The sequence below is a fragment of the Sphaerodactylus townsendi genome, linkage group LG07, assembly GCF_021028975.2.
Source record: "Sphaerodactylus townsendi isolate TG3544 linkage group LG07, MPM_Stown_v2.3, whole genome shotgun sequence".
Lineage (NCBI taxonomy): Eukaryota > Metazoa > Chordata > Lepidosauria > Squamata > Sphaerodactylidae > Sphaerodactylus > Sphaerodactylus townsendi.
In genome coordinates this window covers 15,030,106-15,054,899 of record NC_059431.1, presented here as the reverse complement: position 1 = coordinate 15,054,899, position 24,794 = coordinate 15,030,106, and the positions used below count along the sequence as shown (strand labels likewise).

The 24,794-nt window shown below is 45.6% G+C and overlaps 1 protein-coding gene across 1 annotated transcript in view; it reads right to left on the bottom strand.

The window, feature by feature from the left end:
• DCC (DCC netrin 1 receptor) overlaps nt 1-24,794 on the bottom strand; it is a 456,614-nt gene that overhangs the window by 161,265 nt on the left and 270,555 nt on the right. The window lies entirely within an intron of this gene.

Genomic DNA, 24,794 nt, shown 5'->3' with positions numbered 1-24,794 from the left:
ACTTGAGGGCGAACAGATCAATTTTACAACATTAGTCATTCCACTGGCATTCACCGCAGCTTTATTGGCCAAGCAGAAATCATCTGGTATGCAAGCAGATAGATACAGAGAGATATTCATGGAATTTCCATTATTAGCTTTCAATCTAAGGATGTGATTTGCTCTGAATGGATTTGCACAGGGTTCCCTCCCCCAATGGTACAAGAGAAGATTGTAGGCCTGCCGTCTCTATAGCAACATGGAGAGCTCCTTCTGCCCCTCTGCAAAACCAGCTTCAATGGCAGCTTTCATTATTGGCAAGTCACTGGAGAGAAGGGTTTAAATAACCCAGCCTCTCCCATTATTCTCCCTGTGTGTCAATATACTTCATTTCATCCCTATTATACCAGATCTAACCATTTTTAGCTAGAGGTACCAGAAACTCACAAAGGGCACATTCTCATTTGACTTTTTCTTTGTACTGGGGTTAGGATTGCCAGGTCTCCTGTGACCACTGGTTGCCAGACTCAGGTTGAGAAATTCCTGGAGTTTCAGGGATTAAATCTGGAGAGGACAAGGAGACCAGTGGGGTACAATGCCGTGGAGTCCACCCTCCAAAGAATCCATTTTCTCCAGGGGAACTGGTCACTGTAGTCTGGTGGCTCCCCAGGTCCTACCTGGAGGCTGGCGTCTTTAACTCAGGTATCCATATGCAAGAACTCAATACACCCTTAATTTCTGTGCCTGGGCATACACCATTTTTCCCCATGCCCTTCTTCAAACATATATGTGGGTAATGGTTCACCAGCAGAGGCACAGCTGGGCCAAACTGCACCCGGTGCACAGTCTATATTTTCCGCTCCCCAAGACCCCCTTGCAGCACCCCCCATGGTCCCCGTGCGGCGCCCCCCATGGTCCCCTTGCGGCGCCCCCCATGGTCCCCTTGCAGTGCCCCCTTCTCCCCTTCCCACACCTACCTTAGTTCTTTTCCTTTTCCTATAACTTTTTCAGGCTGAAAAAAAGGCCTATTCACAGTTCAGGCTTAAAAACGGCCTGATGGGAACTATACTTCCCAGGAGACCTTGTGAGCCTTAAGGTCTCCTGGGAACTGTAGTTCCTCAGACTGTTTTTAGCCTGTACTGTGAATAGGCCTTTTTTTCAACCTGAAAAAGTTCTAGAAAAAGGAAAGGAACTAAGGTAAGTGTGGGAAGGGGGTGGGGGGAGGGGCATGGGGTGATTCCCAAAGGGGCTTTGTGGGGGGCGGGGGAAGGGCATGGGGTGATTCCCCCCAGGCATGCGCCCGGTGCATGGCACACCCCCCATCCCCTTGTAGCTCCACCACTGTTCACCAGGGATCACCAGGATATTGCTTCCAGTAGAGCACAACACCTTCCAGGGGTTATATTGGGAGGGACGGTCCTGTAAGTATAATGGTCCCAGATTTTTTAGGGGTTTAAAGGTTAACATCAAAACCATGAACTTGATTTGATGTTCAGCTGGCAACCAGTGCAACTGGTGAAGTGGTGAAGGGCAGGCTGAACATGAGATCTTAAGGCATTTCTAATTACTTCTATACTCAGCCACACCCCTATCTATATATATAAAAAGCTAACAGTGTTTTTGTTGATGACAGGTAATCTCCCCAATGACTGGACCGATTGCTTTGAAATTTTCACACAATGTCGCATTCACGTGCGGCCAGGTTTTCATGCTGTTTCCACACCTCCTGTTGTGTACATGTCACAACTGTGCCCGTTATTGTGTACATGCCACACTTGTGACAGTTGGAACCACAGTTCTGTTCCGCAACAGCGCCATCTGCTGGCCATCAAAGCAACACCCTCTGATACAAGGGAACCAACCATGCCTTCCTTGAAAACCACTGCCTTATGGAGTGAAAGGGATGGGGCGGGTCATCTGCACATGGCCCACCCACCCTAGCGGAGGAAGGGGAAGGTGAGGGAGGGTCCAGGGGTTTGCTGGACCAAACGCTCTGAAATTTGAACACAACATAGCTCATGCCTCCCAGCGTGTTTTACGCTAGATAATTCACCTGCAAGGGAAGGGAGTGAAAGGGACAGGACTAGCCACCTGCACATAGCCCACCCACCCTAGCAGAGGAAGGGGAACATTAGGGAGGGACCTGCAGGGTTGCCATGCAAGGGAACGGGAGAGAGGGAGGGGAGCGAGGGGCCCCTTGCCTCTCCCCTCCCTTGCAATCATTGTGCAATGACACATGTTCGAACCGTTAGCTTCCCCTTTTCTTCCTTTTCCACTTCACCAGACTCAGCCACAGCAACGCGTGGCCGGGCATGCTAGTAGTCTATAAAGTCTAAACTGACTTCTATAGTCAGCCACACACCACTGATTATCTGGCCCAACACTATTTACGGTGTCCAGTAGTGTTTCTCCAAAGTGCTGGGCAGAGGTCTTCCAAATCCATCATCTTGTCCTTTTAAGATGGAGATGCTGGAGATTCAACCTGGACAGATGCTCCTTCATTAAACCACCTTTTTCATCACAGTCCATTACATCTCAGTATGAACAACAGAGAAAATCTGCTCCAAGGCTCTGCAGACAAAAGTTTTGGTCATTTCACAGCAGAGGCACAGCGAGGGAAAATGGTGCCCGGGACAACACCTGCTCTGGGAACCCCCTTCACGCCCCCTTGCATCCCACTTACCTTAGTTGGCGGCGGTCTGGGCAGCCTGGCAGGGCCTGGCTGGCCTGGCAGGGTGGTGCTGGGTTGAGGGGTGCCCTGTGGCAGTCCCACCAGGCTGCTCCTTCAGCTGGCGGGCCGGGCTAAGAGGGGAAGGAGTAGGGGTGTGGTTTTCTGTCCCCATGTGACTGAACGGGGGCCCGCCCGGGACATTTGTCCCCAGACTGCCCTGTGGAAGCTCCGCATCTGTTTCACAGAGGCCCTAACCAAGTACATTGGTTGTACAAAATCATGAGCATGTGGAACTATAACTGAAAATTCAGCAAATTTTATTTAGTGCCATTTACTACTGTGATCTTCTTGTGTTTCTGCTTGCTGGAAAGTTCTAGCGTTAAGTAGTCATTTCAAACTGGAACCAACCCAGTTCCTACTGCTCCATTATTTTACGCTGGCATTCCACTCCTGCTGAATTCTCATCTAACTAGCAGATTTTCTACAGTTCATTCTAGAATTGAAGCATGTGTAATTTGCTGCAATTTGCTGTTGCTTCCAATAATTAGAATCTTTTCTTTCCACCACAGCATTCTGTCAGTGCATGAGTGGGAAACACTTATCTCCAAAATTGTGTGAGTGTGTGGGAAGGGGGATTTGGGTGAGGAAGCTTTCAGAAGAATATAAGAGTTTAGACTTGAGAGAGAGAGAGAGAGAGAGAGAGAGAGAGAGAGAGAGAGAGAGAGAGAGAGAGAGAGAGAGAGAGAGAGAGAGAGAGAGAGCGCAATAGGCCTAGCTACATGTCTATACCGATTCTTATCTTTCCTTGGACGTATGTACTGCCTGGACCATTTCTTTGAGGTCTTCATTTCATATCTGAGTTTGTTGCTATATATTTTATCCTGCCAGGGTTACCATTTTCCTATTTATGCTGAGAGGCCTCCAGCAAACTGTAGCCTTCGTCTGCCAATTGAGGCCCCTTCCACATATGCAGAATAATCCACTTTCAATGCCCTTTGAAGCTGGATATAGGAAGCCTGGGAATCGTATACCCTGTTCTCCCTTCAAGCATCTAAAGAACTCTCTCTCCCCATTCATTCCTGCTTACCATCTGTGATCTATTGTACTCCTACTTAAGGTGACTATTTTGACATTTTACTAGAGGCTGTTCAATTCTTTTTTATAGTAGCCCTCACCTTGCTGAGCAAGCTCCCTGAGGAAATGGAGGTTACAATCTTTAGGAGTTTTTAAGAGGCACTGTAAGGCTGTTTTATTTGTGAAGGATTCTTATGGGGTTTAAGTTATAGGCATTTTTGATGGGGAGGTGGATAAAGGTTTCGACTGGAGTTTTTGCTTGTTTTTTTAAAAACAAAATTGGAACTGAAACTGCTGGAGAGAAGGCAGCATATAACATTTTCATTAAATAAACATTATAACTCGATGCGGTATCCTAGGATAAGAAATTATTGGCTCGTGATTTACTCAGTGAGGTTTATGAACCTGGATCTCCCCAGTCCAAGTCTGACACTCTGCATTTAGGGCTATCAGAACATAACTGACAAATCCCAGGAGTAATGCGGGGATTGGCACACTTGTATTACTCTGGGCTCACTTCTGGTAAAAAGTGGAAGTGACATCATTGGTTGCCGTAGGACAGGGATGGCGAACCTATGGCACGGGTGCTAGAGGTGGCACTCGGAGCCCCTCTCTGTGGGCACGCGCACACAGAGTTCATCATGTGGGGTGTGTGGAAAATCACCCCTCACACACACATCTAGGTTGGCCTGGGCCACTGAGCACGATGTGCGCGCACCGCGATGAGCAGGAAGGACTCGGCTGGCAGGCCTGGTGCCTGTGCTCTGGGTGGCTGCTGCCCGAGGGGGGTGGCACAGAGGAGGCAGAAATGCTAGAAAGGCACAGAGCAGTGTGCGTGGGACTTGCTGGAGGCTAGAGCAGGCTGGCCCCTGCTCGAGCGTGTGGGGTGGAGGCAGAGGGAGCCAACCGTTTTTTTTTTCTAAACTAAAACCTCAGCATTCAGGTTAAATTGCCGGATTGGCACTTTGCGATAAATAAGTGGGTTTTGGGTTGCAATTTGGGCACTCGGTCTCAAAAAGGTTCGCCATCACTGCCGTAGGATTTGCAAAAACGACGGGGTAATGTCACTTCCTGTTTTGACTAGAAGTGATGTCAGAATGGCTGCATGATGCCAGTACATGCTTCAGTCCCCCCCCCCCACACACACACACAATTTCCTCCTTGTAGCACTTAAGACACTGGTGGGCAAAAGAATTACCACAACCTTGACCACACATTTCGAAATATGCTTACCGGTATCTTCCCTTTTTCATTCTCTTTTGGTTTGAATGTAATCAACATGAGCCTATTAATTTCACCCATTTTTTGCTATTGGGCTTCCCAGTTCTTGGGAATTGGGCATATTTAATGAGAAAAAAATCAGTGAGAAGGAAGGAAGAGGAGTGAAAACAACGGCTCACGGTTCAATTCCACAAGAGAGAGGCAAAATATAACTGGGGGGGATGGATTTGACCCAACAGAGCTGCGACAGTAGCATCCCTCTATACCACTCCATATCTATGGCCTGCTTCGCTTTGCCTATGACCTCTTGAGAGCAACACACAGGATTATATAATGGCAAGGAAATCTACAATGAAAAAAAAAACAGCAGGCTGGTGCCAACGCTATGCAGAACTAGCAAAAGGATCATAATGTACCGCTTGAAGAGACAAAACAGCAGGTGTGATTTTCTTCCCTCATCTCTAAGAACACGCAGCGAGAAAAAAAGATCCTTACTTCCTAAAACCAGAAACTCTGTGAAAACATCGTCTTCTGAGCCCTCATTTAGAATATTTTGCTAGAGCAGGTGCATAGTGCAACGTGACGGATGCAAAGCAGACCAAAAGCCCTTCTCAAAAACACATCCCATTTTAAAGAACCTGTTAATCCTATTAGCTGCCTTTAATCATATTAGCAGTTCTCATTTATATAGCTTTTCTTTTCTTTTCTTAAAAGAGCCATATTAGCATAGAATTAACCCCTGATCGAGGCAACGTTTGCCCGAGCACGGACTTCACCATCTTGAACCATTGAAAGACAATCCTTAGAAGATAGTTTCTGTTTGTCTGGCACTAAAAGGTCGGGTGAGGTGACTTCCAAAATATCTCTCATCTCAGGAGGGCTAAACTGAGGTTAATTAAACTCCTAATTCAACTCTATCTTTTTTGTGGGTAAAAGCCAAACACTAGGACAAGTACCTTTCTTTCAGAGGATGGGGATGAGGAAATCGATATTACAGATGTAGGTAAATGCCTCGAACACCCAAGTCTACGCAAGGATATCTATGTATGCTAAAGTTGTCAATCTCCAGTTCCCAGTTTGACCACAGATCAGACTACAGAGATCGGTTCCTCTATAGAAACGGCTCCTTTCGAGGGTTGTCAGCTCAGGTTTGGGAAATACCTGGAGTTTTGGAGGCAGAGACTGAAGAGGGTGTGGTTTGGAAAGGGGAGAGACTTCAGTGGGACATAATTACCTAGATTTCACCTTCGAAAGTGGCCATTTTCTCCAAGTGAACTGATCTCTGGGAGATCAGTTGTAACAGTGGGAGATATCCAGCCACTGCCTGGAGGTTGGCAACCCTACCTTTGGAGGGTGGATTCTATGACATTATGACCTGCTGAAGTCCCTCGCCTTTCTAAACCTTGTCTTCCCCAGGCTCCACCCCCAAATCTCCAGGAATTTCCTGTTAGGACTTGACAATTAGATCAGCTTGGCTGATGCAATCCTCCACCTTTCACCTAGTTTCAGGTGGGTGATGCAACCATGACTAAGCACATCTAGTGTGATTGCATCACTACTCCCTGATTGGTTGAATGTCTATATATATATATATATATATATATATGCACAGAACAGTTTGCTCTGTGCGTGCTTTGGTTATCCAGTTGCTGCGCTGCACTCTGTCAGACTGTTTTGTGCTTTTGGAAACAAGGAATAAAACCCTTCTGTTCTTTGAAGTGAACAACGCCTGGGTTCCTGCGTTTTCTTTTCCTTAACTGCTTCTGCTGTTACCACGACCGCTGCTGAGTGGATCCTTCTCATTTCCCAGAGAGCTGGACTAGATGGACTCTGGTCTGATCCAGCTGGCTTCTTCTTATGTTCTTATGTTCTTATGTTCCCAACCCAGATAGGGAAGTACACACTGTCAAGACACAACCAGTTTATGGTGAATCCAGTTTTCAAGGCAAATGAGAAGCAGAGATAGTTCGCCATTGGCCTTCCTCACCAGAGTCTCCTTGGGAGGTCTCCCAGCAAAGTACTGACCAAAGTGATGATCCTCCGAAGATGCCAGGAGAGAATGCTGCTAGAACACGGCCATACAGCCCGGAAACCACACAACACCCCAATGATTCTGGCCGTGAAAGCCTTCGACAATACAAAGTACTGACCATGCTTTCTTTCTGATATCTGATAAGATCGGGCTATATACCATACCTTGCCACATTCTCTGAAGGGTTAGGTGTGTCCAAACTTTTCAAGGGCCAAGAAACGCCTAATGTTATAGTACAGGTTGCATCTTTTTGATTCCACATATCGTAAGAGATTTTGGTCCACCTTATTTTCATTGAGTATTCTGTTTCTTTCCTCACACATGTCATTGTTATGGTTGTAAAGGCAGTTTGCATACAGTCAACATGCAAATTCGAATGTAAAGAAGAGGATACATTTTTTACAAGGATAATCAGTTGGTTAGTCGGCTAGTTGGGGGGTTTGCCCAGCAGGGCTTCCAATTAGTGACTTATGAGTAATGGTGGAAGTGCCATCAAATCACTGCTGATTTATGGCAAGCCAGTAGGGTTTGCAAGGTAAGAAACGAACAGAGGTGGTTTGCCATTGCCTTCCTCTCATAGCAACTCTTGACTTCCTTGGTGATGTCCCCTTCAACATACAAACCCGAGACAACCCTGCTAAGCTTCTGAGATCTGCAAGACTGAGCTAGCCATCTTACAAGGGCTGTTTCTGCATGTCACGATTATACCTGGTTACAATCCGGGTCTATTTTATCCCGGTCTCTCCTTTTGCATGGCTGCCCATTCCTGTGAAGGAATGAGTGAAAACAGGGAGGGAATACTCCAGTTGTACTCGAGTCTATTTAGTTGCTTTATTTTCACTGTTAGCTAATTGAGTGAACGGTGAAGCAGAGGCAGTGTGTAGCCAACACTGAAAACGCCATGTGCCCATGAGCCTTTGAAGATTCGTCAAAGTCAGATACTACTGGAGACTGGCAGCTCATTGAGGGTTTTCTATTGAGATTAGGGAAGCTTTCATTGAGGTGAATTGTCGGATGATTGTATGCTTTGACATATATTTGTAGAGACCGAGGTCTCGTCGCCCCACTGGTGGACTCTGTTCACACTAGTGATGGAGTAAAGTATCAAGTGATTCAGTCCTACTGAGTGCGAGCCATTGTTTGTGCATTGCTCAAAGCTCTGACTAATTCCAAACCAAGCTTTATCCTAGTCTGACCTGTACTGTCATCCAAGGAAACTGCTCTCAGTGATGAATAATGCGGCTTTTGGCAAAGGAACAAGCTCCCCCTGATACATATACTAATGCTTCACGGTTGCCCTGCGCTTCTGCGACTTTCTAAAGGCCACATCTCTTCCACATGTCACTTACAAGTCGGTCAATGACGCTAAATGCATGGACATCCAAAGGGGTCTCCATACTTCTTTCAGGAACACATTTTTGCAGGACCTAGGACACGGGGAGGTAACATCTCTTTGAACTACCCGCCATTAAGAAGATGTCACTCTTGTTCCGTTATTTCCATGGCGTTTTTATGTACTTGCGGACAGAGGATGATTTCCGAAAGAAGTCTGAAAATTAGCCATGTTGGGTTCTCGTTAGAGATTCTCCATGCTTCACTAAACAATCAGGCAATTATATTAATGCAGTTCAAGAGATTAACAGTAAATCCCATCTTTACAGGGGCTTTTAAGATGTCATCCCGTCGTACCTTACACCTGCTCTCCAATTTCTCACATGAGATACATCCTGAATGACTCATAACCAAGTGCCGGGCCCCTTTTAAAAGGCTGTTGCTGAAATGCACTCAGAAGAAAGTTCAACCCCTGCAGAGACGTGAACCTTTACAACTCCCACAGTGCATTGCAAGCTCGGTGCACTCAACGCAAAGTGTATTGCTTGGCCAAGCTTTTTTTTCCCCCTTTTTAAAGACGCCGCATGTGGCATCTATTGTGGAACTGATGCAACAAACAGAATCGAAACCACACCAAGTTGGAAGGCCAAATGCGAAGCGAACAAAATGGAGGTGACAGATGGAGAAATGAACGTAAACGGAATCAAAGATGACCCACTACAATAAAATATAATAAAATATAATAAAAACTTGCCTGCCCAGTGGAATGGTCCTCCTAGCAAGGGTTTAACATTCCGAAAAGCGTGTAAAACTGAATTGTTCTAGAGGGCATTTTTATAAAGGGTACAGGGTGGCAGTAAAATAGGATTGTTCAAAAGGGCTCTCCTTTTTATGTAAAAGGATTAGTATTGCAGTTTTAATGCTCCCCCCCCTTGTATTGTTGCTCAGATGGCTTATACTGATTTCTTTCACAATTTTCCAGCTTCTGCAATCTGCCTTAAGCCTCAGTCATCAGGAGGAGGGAGAGGGGAAATATTGTTGAGAGAGGGTTCCAAGGGACAGTCCCCTGTAAGTCATTGCAGGCTCCCCACAATGCAATTGGGTTCATCTGGCACCACAAAATTTAGCCATAGAAGCTGCCAGAAGGAGAGGAAGGAAAACGGGGGAAGGGAATACATAACAACAACAACAACAACAACAACAACAACAACAACAACAAACAACAACATCTGTCAAATTCAGAAGGCAGCCCTGCTGGGATCCGCACAAATTCTACACCAATACATTACAACTTCCTAGGCCTCTGGGTGAGGCTTGAATTGTAATGAAGGCCAACAACCAGCTAAAGATCTGGCAGCTGTGAAATCTACCATAATAATAATAAGCATTGTATTGTTGAAGGCTTTCACGGCCGGAATCACTTGGGTGCTGTGTGGTTTCCGGGCTGTATGGCCGTGTTCTAGCAGCATTCTCTCCTGATGTTTCGCCTGCATCTGTGGCTGGCATCTTCAGAGGATCCTCTGAAGATGCCAGCCACAGATGCAGGTGAAACGTCAGGAGAGAATGCTGCTAGAACACGGCCATACAGCCCGGAAACCACACAGCACCCAAATAATAAGCATTTATTGTCATTGTGCATGCACAGCGAAAATTGCAAGCATTCCCCGATGCACCCCATCCTCACATTCCCCTTCCTTCAACCATCACTACACAGCCCCAACCACATCACCACGAAACCATGGAGTACAGCATAGCCACAGCTGTAGAATAGAAGCTGTCTCTGAGCCTATTTGTCCTTGTTTTTATAATCCTATATCGTCTGCCAGATGGTAACATTTCAAAAAGAGAGTATACCGGAATATTCTGAACTTTCTTTAGGCAGCGGGAATTATAAAGTTCTCCCAAAGGTAGGTTGGCTGGCTGGCTGGTGGGAAGGAGAGATGCAACCAGGATAAGAAGAGATACGATGGGGCTTTCAGGAACGGGATAAAAGGAATACACTTGGCAATCTTTCCTGGGATCCAAATCTGTTACGTAAAGTGATCTTTTTTAGTAACTGGGTTGAACATGCTATCCCCTAAAGAAATAAAGCAATTAGATATATATCATATGCCCATTCAGAACAGATACAGCCAGCTGTTCACAAGCCTTCCACCCAGCATCCCAAATGCCCTTTCTGTGCATACATTGTTATAAGTTTCAGACATCTGTCAAATTCAGAAGGCAGCCATGCTGGTTCCTGGCCCCTCGGTGATGCGGCTGGCCTCCTCGTGGGCCAGGACCTTTACGGCTCTGGCCCCGGCCTGGTGGAATGCTCTCCCTCCAACTGCCCGGGCCCTTCGGGACCTTGGTGAGTTCCACAGGGCCTGCAAGACGGAGCTGTTCCGCCGGGCCTTTGGAGGAACCAGCCGCTGATGGTGCCCCCCTTCCTTTGGCCCCTTACACCTGGGCCGCTTTTCATCCAACGGGACTCGCCATCCCTCCCTTTTGGGGAGAGGACTTTGAAAATGGAGTTGTCGGACGCCATTCATATTTATATCGTTTTATTATATTATATTTATTAGATTCAGCTTCTATTGTTTTTATCGCTGCTTTTAAAGGTTTTAACCATCTTATGTTGTATTATGTTTATACGTTGTACACCACCCGGAGCCCCTCGGGGATAGGGCGGTATAAAAGTCTAAGAAATAAATAATAATAATAAAAATTAGTGTACATTTCCATGACTCACAGGAATGGACTGAAGACTGGCAACTTGCTTGATGGGGAACACACACACAAAAAAAAAAACCCCGGGGAGTCAACAGATTTCATGGAGTTCCACAACAGGGCTCTTCAAACAATGGCTCTCCAGATGTTCATGGACTATAGTTCCCTTCAGCCCCTGCTAGTATGGCCAATTGGCAGTGCTGATGGGAATCGTAGTCCATGAACACCTGGAAGGCCATAGTTTAGGGACCCCTGTTCTACACAGACAGAAAAAAAAGAGGATCATATGGAAAGCTACAGGGAACCGCTGGATTTTTGTGGCTCTAATAGCCCTGTTTAGCCCATCAGCTGTGGCTTGTACTTGAAAGCAATACAGGGGTTGAAATGCAGAGGAAGACAAAGGCCCCTTCCGCACACGCAAAATAATGCATTTTCAAACCACTTTCACGACGATTTGCAAGTGGATTTTGCCATTCCGCACAGCTCCAAAGAGCACTGAAAGCTGTTTGAAAGTGCATTATTCTGCATGGGCGGAACGAGCCATAGGCAAGCCCGCTCTGTTCAAACCACTCCTCTTGCATTGAAAACTCAATAGCCCTGCGGTCCACATGAATTGGTTGTGATTTGACAGCACAGAATTATTAAGCTACGGCTGGCATTTACATTCTATCACACTTGGTTTTACAAGGCCATTCTTTTGCTTCCAAGACAGAATCCTTTTTCGCAGAACAAGACAATACATCGATGCCCAATTATTTTCTCCAGCATCCTAAACATACAGTTTTGGTAGATTTATTTCCGCCGAAGTCTCATACAAGTAAATGTGCTCAGGACTGCAGCTTTCAACCCACTGGTTTTCAAGGAAATAAATCAGCATAAATCCAATTAAGTTGGCATAAATCTCGGGCTCAATTTGTGGGATGAGACAGTAAATACAGACAAAGTGAGAAGGGCATAAGTGGTGGATATTTGGTAAGTCAGAACATGCTGCATCATCCCGGTGATATGAAAGAAAATAGCTGCAGAGAAAAGGGAATGTAAAGAACACTGTTCTAACTAAATTTAGATCTTACAATATCTGGAGAGAAAGAGACCAGAAGGGAAAAAAACCTCTGTATTGATAACCAATAGCAAAATACTAAGTTTAAAGTTTTAACCACAAGAGGGACCTCACTTAAACATATGCAGTGCCCTAGTTAGTATTTGGATGGGAGACCACCAAGCAAGTCCAGGTTGACTTTGTAGAAGCAAACAACGGCAAACCACCTCTATTCATCCCACACTTTGAAAACTCTACAGGTCGCCCAAGACATGATACAATCAAACACGTTTCTTTGATGACATTGCAAACTTCCTCACAAACATAAGCTTTCGTAAAAATAAGCTGGATCGGAACTTGGATGGGAGACCACCGAGGAAGGCTCTGCAGAGGAAAACAATGGCAAACCACCTCTGCTTCTCATCTACCTTAAAAGCCCCTTGCTGGGATTGCCTTAAGTCAATTGTGACATGACAGCACATCCATACTCTCCTTTTGTCTGCAAAATGGTCTGAAAACAGTGTAGATTCTTCTGTATGATCAGTCTTCAATATCAGACCAATACCTCTTTGGTCTGGCAAATTTGGCTTCCTCTCACAGCTCATCCGAACCATTCATTAATTTAAGGCTCATATTTGAGCACTGCCATATTTTTGTTCTCAATTAAACATGCCACATAGCTCTGTAAAAATACCTCCCCCCCACCTCACAACATCCAGAGCGTGCGGCATTTCTTGAATAATTGGTTGTGATGGAAAATACAGGCAAGTCACAACTGATTTATGGCAGCTCCGTAGGGTTTTCCAAGGCGAGAGAAGTCTGGAGGTGGTTTGCCACTGTTCTCCTCTGTATGGTCTGAGAGAGTTCTGCAGGGCCATAAGAACATAAGACCATATGAACAAGCCAGCTGGATCAGACCAGAGTCCATCTGATCAGACCAGAGTCCATAATAATAATAATAATAATAATAATAATAATAATAATAATAATAATAATAATAATAATAATAATAATAATAGTCCAGCTCTTTGCTACTCACAGTGGCCCACCAGATGCCTTTGGGAGCTCACATGCAGGATGTGAAAGCAAGGGCCTTCTGCGGCTGCTGCTCCCGAGCACCTGGTCTGCTAAGGCATTTGCAATCTCAGATCAAAGAGAATCAAGATTGGTAGCCATAGATCGACTTCTCCTCCATAAATCTGTCCAAGCCCCTTTTAAAGCTATCCAGGTTAGTGGCCATCACCCCCTCCTGTGGCAGCATATTCCAAACACCAATCACACGTTGCGTGAAGAAGTGTTTCCTTTTATTAGTCCTAATTCTTCCCCCCAGCATTTTCAATGAATGCCCCCTGGTTCTAGTATTGTGAGATAGGGGCCAGAGCTAGGGGGAACTGCGCCCAGGGCTCATGTGTGCTCTGCACCCCTGCCATGCCCCAGAACACCCCCGCCGTACCCCCGCACCAGCACACTCTTGGCACTACGCCACTGGAGTTCTGTGACTAGCCCAAGGTCACCCAGCAGACTTCATGTGGAGCACTGGGGCAAAAACCTGGTACTCCAGAGTCCACTGTTCATGTGTAGGATTAGGGAATAAAATTTAGGTCTCCAGGTTAGAGTCCACTGCTCTTAAGAACATAAGAACATAAGAACTAGCCTGCTGGATCAGACCAGAGTCCATCTAGTCCAGCACTCTGCTACTCGCAGTGGCCTACCCGGTGCCTTTGGGAGCTCATGTGCAGGATGTGAAAGCAATGGCCTACTGCTATTGCTGCTGCTGCTCCCGAGCACCTGGTCTGCTAAGGCATTTGCAATCTGAGATCAAGGAGGATCAAGATTGCTCTAAACCACTACAGCACCCTGATTCTCCAATGAGATTACAGATTAGGTTATAAATTAACAGTAAAGGTAACTTTTTTTTAGCATAAATCCCTGGGAGAATTGTGCCTGGATTATTCAGAATCTAAGTGCCAATTTTTATTTTTACAGCCTGTAATTGGCTGAACTTGACCCAGGCTATTGTAATCTCATCAGATTTCCGTATCGAAGCAGGGTTGGCCCTGGCTATTATTTGGATGGGAGACCACCGAGGAAGACCAGGATCATGACAGAGGCAGGTAAGGGCAAAGCCCCTCTAAACATCTCTTGCCTTGAAAACCCGAAGTGTCACCATAATTCAGCTGTGACTTGACAGCACTTTCTACCACCAACTGGCTAAAATGTAGGAACACCCGGAATACAACCGCAGAGCACACGACCGTCCTCAGCAAATCTAGTTAATTGACTTTAAGTTTTAAAAACCTGATTCACCCCCCAAAGTGTTCTCTTTTGCTCTGACGTTTCTCAGAGGGAAGTAGTAGGTAATTTGAAAGTAAGTGAAAGGCCTCAAACTGAGGATTTCTGAGAGCTTCTGCCTATTGGAGCCAGCCGTGGTGTGGTGGTTAAGAGCAGGTGCACTCTAATCTGGAGAACTGGGTTTGATTCCCTGCTTGCCACTTGAGCTGTGGAGGCTTATCTAGTGAATACAATGCATTTGGACATGCACTGGCCGATGCAGATGACAATTGATATTTCTATCTGCTTTCTAAGGCTGATGGGAATCCACCAGCACAACAAACTTGTGTTGTAGTATCTGGGTGTGTGTGTGTGTGTGTGTGTGTGTGTGACACACTTTTCCAGAAAACCCAATAAAATTGATTAATTTGAATTGGACCATTGATCAAAGCCGTATAGAACTAAGAAGAGAGGCGCGCCATTGAACTGCTCACCTACATGGACTTTATTTTCAGATCTTGAACTGTTTCACCGTTCCTGAGTTTGTTGGTAGTTTATTGGTTGTGTTTGTGTGTTCTTCTGGGCCTTCTGGAAGTGCTTTAGTCTTTCTCTCCAAAAACCAAAGATTTTCTGATGAATTTCGGACTGCAGGGAATCAAGGTCTATTTGTCTTCTTATCGTGAAGCAAGGCAAGGGCTTTGTCTTTATATTGTGAAGCTTATGGTGTCCACAGCATAGAATCCCTCAGGCTTATGTACTTTGACGTCTATCAGATCAGCCCGAGATTTCTCATTTATTGCAAAAAGTAATGCAAGATAGGCGCTTCGATATATGAGAACAGAGGCAAAGAGACCAGAGAAGAAAGCACTTTGTCCACGCATTTTCTCACAGCAGAGCAAACCATTATATTTTGTCTTCCTGGGCTTTCTTTGCCAACTTTGAATGCCAAAGAGTTTGATGCCGCTATTGGGGTAATCATGCTCTTCGGTTGGAATCTCCCACAACACAATTAATTTCGTATGTTACCATCATATTTAAATCACAATTGCCTTGGATATCCATGGAACATGCCTGTGTCATCATCAAGACTAACTGTGCTTCTACCTATGTACGTATGGAGCGCATTCATTGAAGAGTTCAGACAGGCACCAGATATTTGAAATCTTTCCTGTGTCAACACTGGATTTGCAAGGAAGTGATCTCCTTTCATGCAGAGACTTGCAGTCCTAGTACTGGGGTGCTGTGTGAATCTCCTAGATCCTCTGAAGATGCCAGCCACAGATGCAGGCGAAACGTCAGGAGAGAACATAAGAACATAGAACACGGCCGTACAGCCCAGAAACCACACAGCACCCCAGTAATTCCGGCCATGAAAGCCTTTGACAATACATAGTCCTAGTACTGTTTGTGGGATCTCCTGTTCGTGTTTTTATGAATTGTATTGTGTGTTATCTATGTTTGGCCCTTTCCGCACTGTGGAAAGGGCGCCCCTGCACCGGCAGGAATTCTGCCGGTGGAGGGGTGGGGGCCGTTGGCACAGGAGCGTATGAGCGGCCCCCGCAGAGGCTGGCGCAGGAGAGGCGGCTCCGCACGGAGCCCCCTCTTTCCCTTCCCCCCCACTCATCTCGTCGCCTTCGTCGCCCTGCTGGACTCCTAAGACCCGCCCACGCTGCCCTCCGACCTCCAGGGGTCGGAGGACAGTGAGGGAGGGTCTCAGCAGTCCAGTAGAGTGATGCAGGACGACAAGGTGAGTGGGAGAAGGACGGGGAAAATAGCATGTTCCCGGCGATGCCGTTCGCACCGCGCCGGCAGGAACGCACTGTTTTCCAAAAACCTCCCTCCAGGAGGGAGGTTTTTGGAGGCGGCCTGACGCCGCCCTGGGGGGTGGGTGGAGGGGAGCCAGGTCGGCGCTGCTGCATTTTAGCAGCGCCGCCTGTGCAAACGGCTCCCTGGGGACGGCGTTTTTGCCGTCCCCAGGGCGCCGTATATGGCCCGTGCGGAACAGGCAAATGTGTTATCCCAGTTATATATGCAGATGATGTTTAGAAGTTTGAGTGTATTCTACAAACTTTTTATTTCTTTTCATTACAGATAGATATTTTAATGCCATTGATCAGAAGCCAGACAGAATTTTGTTCTTTTTGTGGTCTTGTTACTGCACCTGGCTTACCCTGTTTTCTTGACAACCTTGGGCTAGTCCCAGTTCTCTCTGAACTTACTCAGCCCCACCTGCCTCACCAGGTGTCTGTTGTGGAAAGGGGAAGAGATTGTACGCTGCTTTGAGACTGCTTATGGTTGAGAATCCAAACTCTTCTTCTCTTATCCCTTTGTAGCTCGCACAAAGGCCCAGGATACAATATGAAATCCTTCCTTAGACCTTTGTTCTGCCTAGCTACTCTTACTGTCAGCAGCCCACCAAGATCTCAAGTTGTTGTAAGTAAGCTATTTTAACGGGAGATGCAAGCACTGAAGCTGGGATGTTCTTCTCACAAAGTATATTTTACCATGGAGCCAACAGCGTGACCAACATCTGGAAGGTTGAAATCATGTAGGTGGACCAATTATAAAGCCCAGTTGAGTAGGCAAGGCAACAATAAGGCGAGATGGAGGGACTATCGCCTTGCACATACCAGAATCTCTCCTTAAAAAGATCATGTAGGAGGAGGATGTGAAAGACTTTTACTGAGACCCCTCAGAGTGTCTGCTAGTCAACCGTACACAAGGCCAGTTCCCTCACAAACCTTTTAGAACATTTTGAGGCAGGAAATAAAATGTTTCCTCCAGGAAGTTCTGTGTGTTGTTTTGGATCCCCAAAAAGTTACATTTGCAGTCTCAAAATGTTTTAAAGAATGCCCTTTTAAAACAATTCTTCAATTGAAATGTTTTCCAAATGGCTTTGTAACCCCTGTGTAAGAATGGGATGACCCAGAAAGGGGTGGAGTCTGAAAAGAAGCAGGAGGCTGCAGAACTCATGAGGTTGGAAGAAGCAAGGCTACCAGGCTGGGACCTTGATTGATTTTATTAAGCCCTTCACACCTTGTTTAAGGTAACTGCAATGTTGTGGGGAACTAGTGGGAAGGGAGTTGTTAATTTTTTCGCTACATTGTAAACGTTAGAATTTATTGTTTCAGGGTTTTTGTGTATGTAAATGCTGAGAGTTTTCTGGGAACCTTCAACACCTTGAATCCCGTTCACCAAGCCTCTGAAGTCTTCAAAACCAACCACCAGCAAAGAAGAATTGGACTTGGCAATATCAGTAGACGTTAAATATAAGGACTCGAAAATGCAAACTTAACAGGACTGTAAAGTGTTAATGTTAAATGTTTTAAAAGTGTTATTTGTTAAGAGAAGTAAACTGTTTTGATTAACTTAGTTCTTTGCAACTCCTTCCAAGTACTGCCCCACAGAACCCACAGAAAGAGGTTACAGCTTCACTTGCCTGTGCGATCTCTTTAAGATGTTTTTCATGCCTCTCTGCCTTACCTGAATTTTCTCCTCAGCCCCATTTTGTGAGCTCACTCTTCGGCTCATTCCGCCCATGCAGAATAATGCACTTTCGAACTGCTTTCAGTGCTCTTTGAAGCTGTGCGGAATAGCAAAATCCACTTGCAAGCAGTTGTGAAAGTGTTTTGAAAACGCATTATTTTGCGTGTGCGGAAGGGGCCTTCGTTTCCCCTTGCCAGTTTTCGGAGCATTTCTGTGAGTTTTTGTAATTTGGGGGGGCTAATCTTCGAGGGATCTGAAAATCGCAGAATGAGGCTATGAAGCCCATGAAACGCTGGCTCCTTCCGCACATGCAGAATAATGCACTTTCAAACTGCTCTCAGTGCTCTTTGAAGCTGTGCGGAATAGCAAAATCCACTTGCAAACAGTTGTGAAAGTGGTTTGAAAACGCATTATTTTGCGTGTGCGGAAAATTCCTGCTGATTCCACAACAATCTCGAAAAAAAGAGGGAAAAATCACCTAAAGGTGTCTGTGGATTATTTTGAGGCACTGAGGGCAGATATACGTCATGTTAAAGGTGGGTGGGGATTGAAAACGTTTTAGAAAGTGGAAAGGGCCAATAGTGATTTTGAAGTGACTCAGCAGCAGGCAGCTGCATAAGCCCAAAGACTAGGGTTGCTAACCTATAGACAACCAAGATGATTTCCCCTGGAGAAAATGGCTGCCGTGGAGAGTGGACCGAATGACATCATACCCTGATGAAGTCCTTCCCCACCCCCAACCCCACCTTGCACAGGTTCCACCTCCAAAATCTCCAGGTACTTCCAAACCTAGAGCTTGGAAACCCAACCAAGGACTCACTGGATTGCTCCCATCAACGTGATTCGAATATATCCTGCACTGGATGAGATGAAACCATTTCCATGGGAAAGGGAATTATTCAGTGGTGGGATCCAAAAATTTTAGCAACAGGTTCCCATGGCGGTGGGATTCAAACTGTGGCGTAGCACCAATGGGGCTGGGTGGGGCACGGCGTGGGCGTGGCTGGGCATTCTGGGGCGGGGCATTCCTGGGCGGGGCTGTGGCAAGGATGCAGCCACTGCGCCGGTACTTGGGCGGGAAACGAACGCACGCAGGCGCAGGCTGCCACGCACGCCGGTGCACCTCCTGCTAGACTGCTCCAAGTTCTGCCCGCTACTGCTGAGAGGAGGGGCGTAACTAAGGCAAAAATCACGTGGCAAAATCACCAGTTAGTAATCCCCTCTCGGCACACACAAATAATTAGTAACCTACTCTCGGGAACCTGTGAGAACCTGCTGGATCCCACCTCTGGAACTATTACTTCATATCAGGGTTGACCTGTGATTTTTCACTCATGTGGGAATCAGAGAATTAAATGGGCATGAAGGCCAAACTGAGAAGGATTTCTTTACAAGTTTACATCTTCGGCTTCTTTTTCTAAACGTAGCACAACATTCAAGGCCAACTGAACAAGTCAAATGGCCTTTTTCTTCTTTGCCAAGCTTCACTAAAAGAAGAAATGTTTTTAACTACGTACATATTCAGAAAACTTACCACATGCTTCTGGTTCAAATTAGCACTGACATGTTGGGAGGCTACTGTTCACTAACTTTTTGATCAATGAAAAGCAAGTTCCCAAATATTTAAGCAGGGTCTCCAATTATGAAGAGTAAAAATATTTTTAAATTCACTAATTTTTAAATCATGGATGACACACAGAGGTGTATTGAGGGAAAATGGCGCCCAGAGACAACTCTTCTCTGGGTGCCCCCCACCCTGGCAGGGCTTGGTGGCGTGCGCCCGGGGAGATGGGTGACCCCATGTCCCTATGGGCCATACTCCTCTGATGACACAGGTCACTTTAGGGAAGACCAAGCCTTTAAAAAAATTGGGAGCTTTTACCTTCTGAGTATTTTAACAAATAAGAGTTTTAATACACAAGATATTATAGGTTTCTGTGGTGTCCCCAGATTATTAGTATTTTCTGCCAATCATGGTTTATTCTTAATAATTGCTTTTTAATACGTGTTTCAAATTTTTGTTTTTTTATATATGGTTCTTGCAATTTTACTGTGATTTTCGTAAGCCACCTTGGATATAGATTATAAAAAAATGGGATAAAAATAAATAGGGTAAATATTCTCCTTTCTCTTATCCTGAAGAGTGTCTTTTCTAAGAGGGTGGATGATACAACAAAAGTGCATTTATGGTTAAAACACACACACACACACACACAATCTTTTGCTCATTCTGCACATGCAGAATAATGCACTTTCAAACTGCTTTCAGTGCTCTTTGAAGCTGTGCGGAATAGCAAAATCCACTTGCAAACAGTTGTGAAAGTGGTTTGAAAACGCATTATTTTGCATGTGCAGAAGGGGCCCTTGAAATTATTTTTATTCACATTCAAATGCATTCAGATTTTGTCAATTCACACAAATGCAACTAATGGCCAGTGGTGGGATTGTATACAAGCACCATTTTAACAACCGGTTCTGCCGAAGTGGTGCGAACCTGCTGAATCCCAACCCTGCTAATGGCCCAGGTTAGTACGTGGATGCAAGACCACCAAGGAAAGTCCAGGGTTGTTGTGCAGAGGCAGGTGATAGCCAATCACCTCTGTTCATCTTTTGCACTGAAAACCCAATGAATCATAGATGGGGACACCAGAAGTTGCTACAACTTCAAGGTATTATCCACCACCCATTGACTAAGATTTCTTTAATCATGTGACACTCCTCATTCACATATTTTTTAAAACTGTTCCTCTTTTACACTGTATTCAGGCTTTAACTGATTTATGGTGTAGTCTATCATGAAGTTTCCCTGCGTAAAATACACAGATTTTTAAAGAACTGCCTAGCTTCTGTTTAGTAGACTACTGAACATCTGTTTAAACAAACTTTAGATTGCTACCTTCAATCATAGGCTGACATGTTTTCTTTTGAAATGAGCATCCTCCAGTCATGGAGTTCAGAAGGAGCTAAATTAAGAAAGCCTTATTACAGGACTTGAAAGGAGTAAAGGCAGGGAGAGTGGAAATTCAAAGACAACTTGATTAGGTGAGAAGCATTCCGTTCTGGCTCCGTTTTGCGCCGTGCAGTCAATCAAGATGATGATGAAGATCACAACATTCATTCTAAATTTCAGTAGTGATCGTCCCAAAGTGTCCAGACATGAACAGTGCCTTCTAATCATTGATGTTAGTGTTGCTGAATGCTGTCATTGTATGTATGTGAGACCAGCAAGGTGTAGTGGTTAAGGTGTCAGACTCAGTAGGATCTGGAAAAAAACAGGTTCAAATCGCCACATGCACCACGGGAACTTTTACCACCCTACACTTCCCATGTATTGAAACTTCTCCATCCAGTTGTCCAGTCTTTGCTTGAAACCCAGGGAGACACCACTCCCTGCCAAAGTAATTTAGTCCACTCTCAATCTGGTGTTACCATTAGGAAGTTTTTTCTGTTGTTCAGCTGAAATCTTCCCTCCCATAGCTTAAGCCCATCAGGACCCTTCCACACATGCAGAATAATGCACTTTCAATCCACCTTCACCCTTGTTTGCAAGCGGGTTTTGCTATTCTGCACAGCTACAAAGTGGATTGAAAGTGGATCGAAAGTGCATTATTCTGCATGTGTGGAAGGGGCCCCAGTCTTGCCAGAGAATAAATCTTTGCCTTCTTCCATGTGACAACCCTTCAGGAATTTGAAAAGCACAATCAAGTCCTCTCTCGGTCTTTTCTTCTCCAGGCCAAATATAGCCAGGTCTTCAATCTTGCCCTCAGGATTTGTTTTCCAGATCCCTGGACATCTTCACAGTCCTCCACGGCTGACCTTTCCCCTCAGCAATCTGAAAGTTGTTGAAAGGACCTGCCTTGGCACTGAGTCAACAGGGGTTTGTAAAATGCAAACCATGTCCAATGATTCCGATTACTCTTCCATGAAAACAAAGGGGTTTTTTTCTGAGGGATGTAAGTAATAACAAATGAATGATTTAGTCTCTCTCAAAGTATTACAGCAAAAACAAAAGTCAAGTCAACGAAGCATAATCTTCCTTTTCCCTCAAGTCACTGGAATAGCCTGTCCTGTCCCAACAAAGCTAAATGAAAAGTACACACCATTGAAATTAATGTACAGCAAAAGCTTTTTTTATCTGGCACTCGATTATCCAGAAGGGTGTTAACTGGCACTGGCCAGAGGGCAGGTTCTTCCCCCCTCGGCCAACATATCCATATCTTTCTGGCTGTGCATGCACTCTACTCAGAGGTGGGATCCAGCAGGTTCTCACAGGTTCCCGAGAGTAGGTTACTAATTATTTGTGTGTGCCGAGAGCGGGTTACTAATTGGCGATTTTGCCACGTGATTTTTGCCTTAGTTACACCCCTCCTCTCAGCAGTAGCGCGCAGAACTTGAAGCAGTCTAGCAGGAGGTGCACCGGCATGCATAGCAGCCTGTACCTATGTGCATCCGTTTCCCGTCCAAGGACTGGAGCAGCAGCTGCGTCCTTGCCATAGCCCCACCCAGGAATGTCCTGCCCCTGGAATGCCTGGCCCCGTCCTGGTCGTGCCCCGTCCAGCCCCATTGGTGCTACGCCACAGTTTGAATCCCACCACCACGGGAATCTGTTACTAAAATGTTTGGATCCCACCACTTACTCTACTCACACCTTTTCTGCCAGTTTGTGCCTCCATCCATTTCTGGGCTTCTCACAGCCAACAGTGCCAAATTACTGTGCCTTTGGTCACAGAGAACCATGACTGCTATACCTTCTCTCACAGAAAGATAGAACTTCAATGCTAAATTAATTCACAGCCACTTCCTTGACTTCTTTGTATTGAAAAAAAAAGGTGGTAGCCATCTTAAAGGACCAGGAAAAATGATCAAATTGGAAGATATGAGTTTTGATAAACTGATGTATGGAGAAGAATCCCTAGGTGACCTCAAGCAGAATGCAATTGAAACCGCTGTGACAGCCCAAGGGATTTCAGAGACACAGGCGTTTTTACTTGTGGCCGTCATTTCGGGAAAAAATGGGGGGGCCCAAATTTTTTAAAAAACTGATTGGTGGGAGAGGATCCTCAAGGGTCACTGAGCAGAATGCAGTTAAAACTGGTGTGATACCCCAAGGAATTCCAGAGATACAGGAGGTCTACTAGTAGATTGTATATTTTTGTCCACCACATAACTCAATATGCCAGACCATCTTTGTTGTAAAACCAAGATTTAAATCATGCCATGAGTGGTTTTGCTTGCCGCAAAGAGAGCAAAAAGTGAAAGTGGGACTCCAGAAAATACATCCATGCAAGAAATCTTGTTGTGATGAACACCGGCCTCCATTATGCAGCAAAGACCTTGTGCGTAGTCAGCCTATCTGACATGGGATATAGAGAACTCGAACACTTGCACAATGTTTTGTGTTATTTGATTGGTCTTAATACTCATATCATATGAGTATTAAGCAACAGCCGCAGAAGGCCATTGCTTTCACATCCTGCCTGTGAGCTCCCAAAGGCACCTGGTGGGCCACTGCGAGTAGCAGAGAGCTGGACTAGATGGACTCTGGTCTGATCCAGCTGGCTTGTTCTTATGTTCTTATGTTCTTATGTTCTTATATGGGTTTTGCCTTTGGTTTTTGTTCTGGACCAGAGGTCTGCAACCTGTGGCTCTCCAGATGTTCATGGACTACAAATTCCATCAGCTGGCAGGGAATTGTAGTCCATGAACATCTGGAGAGCTGCAGGTTGCAGACCCCTGTTCTGGACCAACAGTACTTCCTGCAATCTCTGTCTAGATGAAATCTCTGTTTTCCTTTATTTTCTTACACTGCTGCAACTAACTTGGCTCATGACGACTTCTTCCTCTCTCGGTGAATTGAAGTGCTTCAACATAAGCCAAGAACCTTAAACGAGGCAGGGGATTTTCTGTACTTCTCATCAATTCCCAGATTACCTGTGGGGAGGAACCCGGACTGAAAATTGTTGTACAGTTGGTGTCTGAGGGAGAAAGTGATCTCTTGTTGCCAAACTCTGTTGCCAACTCTGTGGTTGCAAAACATGTGGACTACTTCAAGGGTAGAGAGGATAAGCATATTAGGCTGCAACACAGTAATAAAGGAAGCAAGAGGATCATTTGATGAACCTGACCCTTCCATCAAAGTCTGAACCTGGTTTCCTTGGAAACAGCACACAAAGTCCTCCCTCTCCGTGGTAAGCCATCCCCTGCCCCCCAAAAAATCAGCCAGATGAAGTGTCAGGCCAAGAAAGTTCATAATGAACACTGGAGAATGGAGAACCTCCTGACATTGTTTTGACGCACACAACAATGTGAGGATTTGATGGCCCTTGTGTTCAGACATTGGCACTCGAGGAGAGACGGCGCTCGGAGCTAAATCATGGGACTTTGCAGCCATCAAAACCGCGCTGATTAGCATTTAGATTTTGTTACGAAGTGAAGGCGACCGGCCGAAGCAGCACTAGCAGAGCCGTCCCGGAATACGAAATGCTGATTAGGCTTTGGACTTTGCCGCTGACTCTACGAGCGCACCCTTAGATCAGCCATTTCACACTGGCTCTGGCACGGCAAAGCGACTCAATTACACAAATGTGTCAGTCGCGCAACCCGATGCCAAGAAATTAATGAGCAAGGACACAGGCTGTTTTCAGGAAACGAGTGGTGGGGACATGTACTTTCTCGGTGTGCTGTTTGCTAGACCTGCTCCCCCCCCCCCCCCCGCCAGCAGTCAGGTTTTTAGGGAAATGCTCTTCATTTGTATGACTTGATACTAAACAAACGCAGTCACCGGGGCTGTTGCCTCTGATTTCCAAACCATGACATAAGAACAGGAGCTGCCGCACAGAGGCATAACAATAACTCCTCATTTAGGGAGGAAATGGAACTGCATACAGATGCAAAATTTAGTGAGAAACTGAGATAAAGGGAACTTAGCTGTACACATAATTGAATAATAGCAGGCCAGCTTGCAACATTTAGGCTTTTGT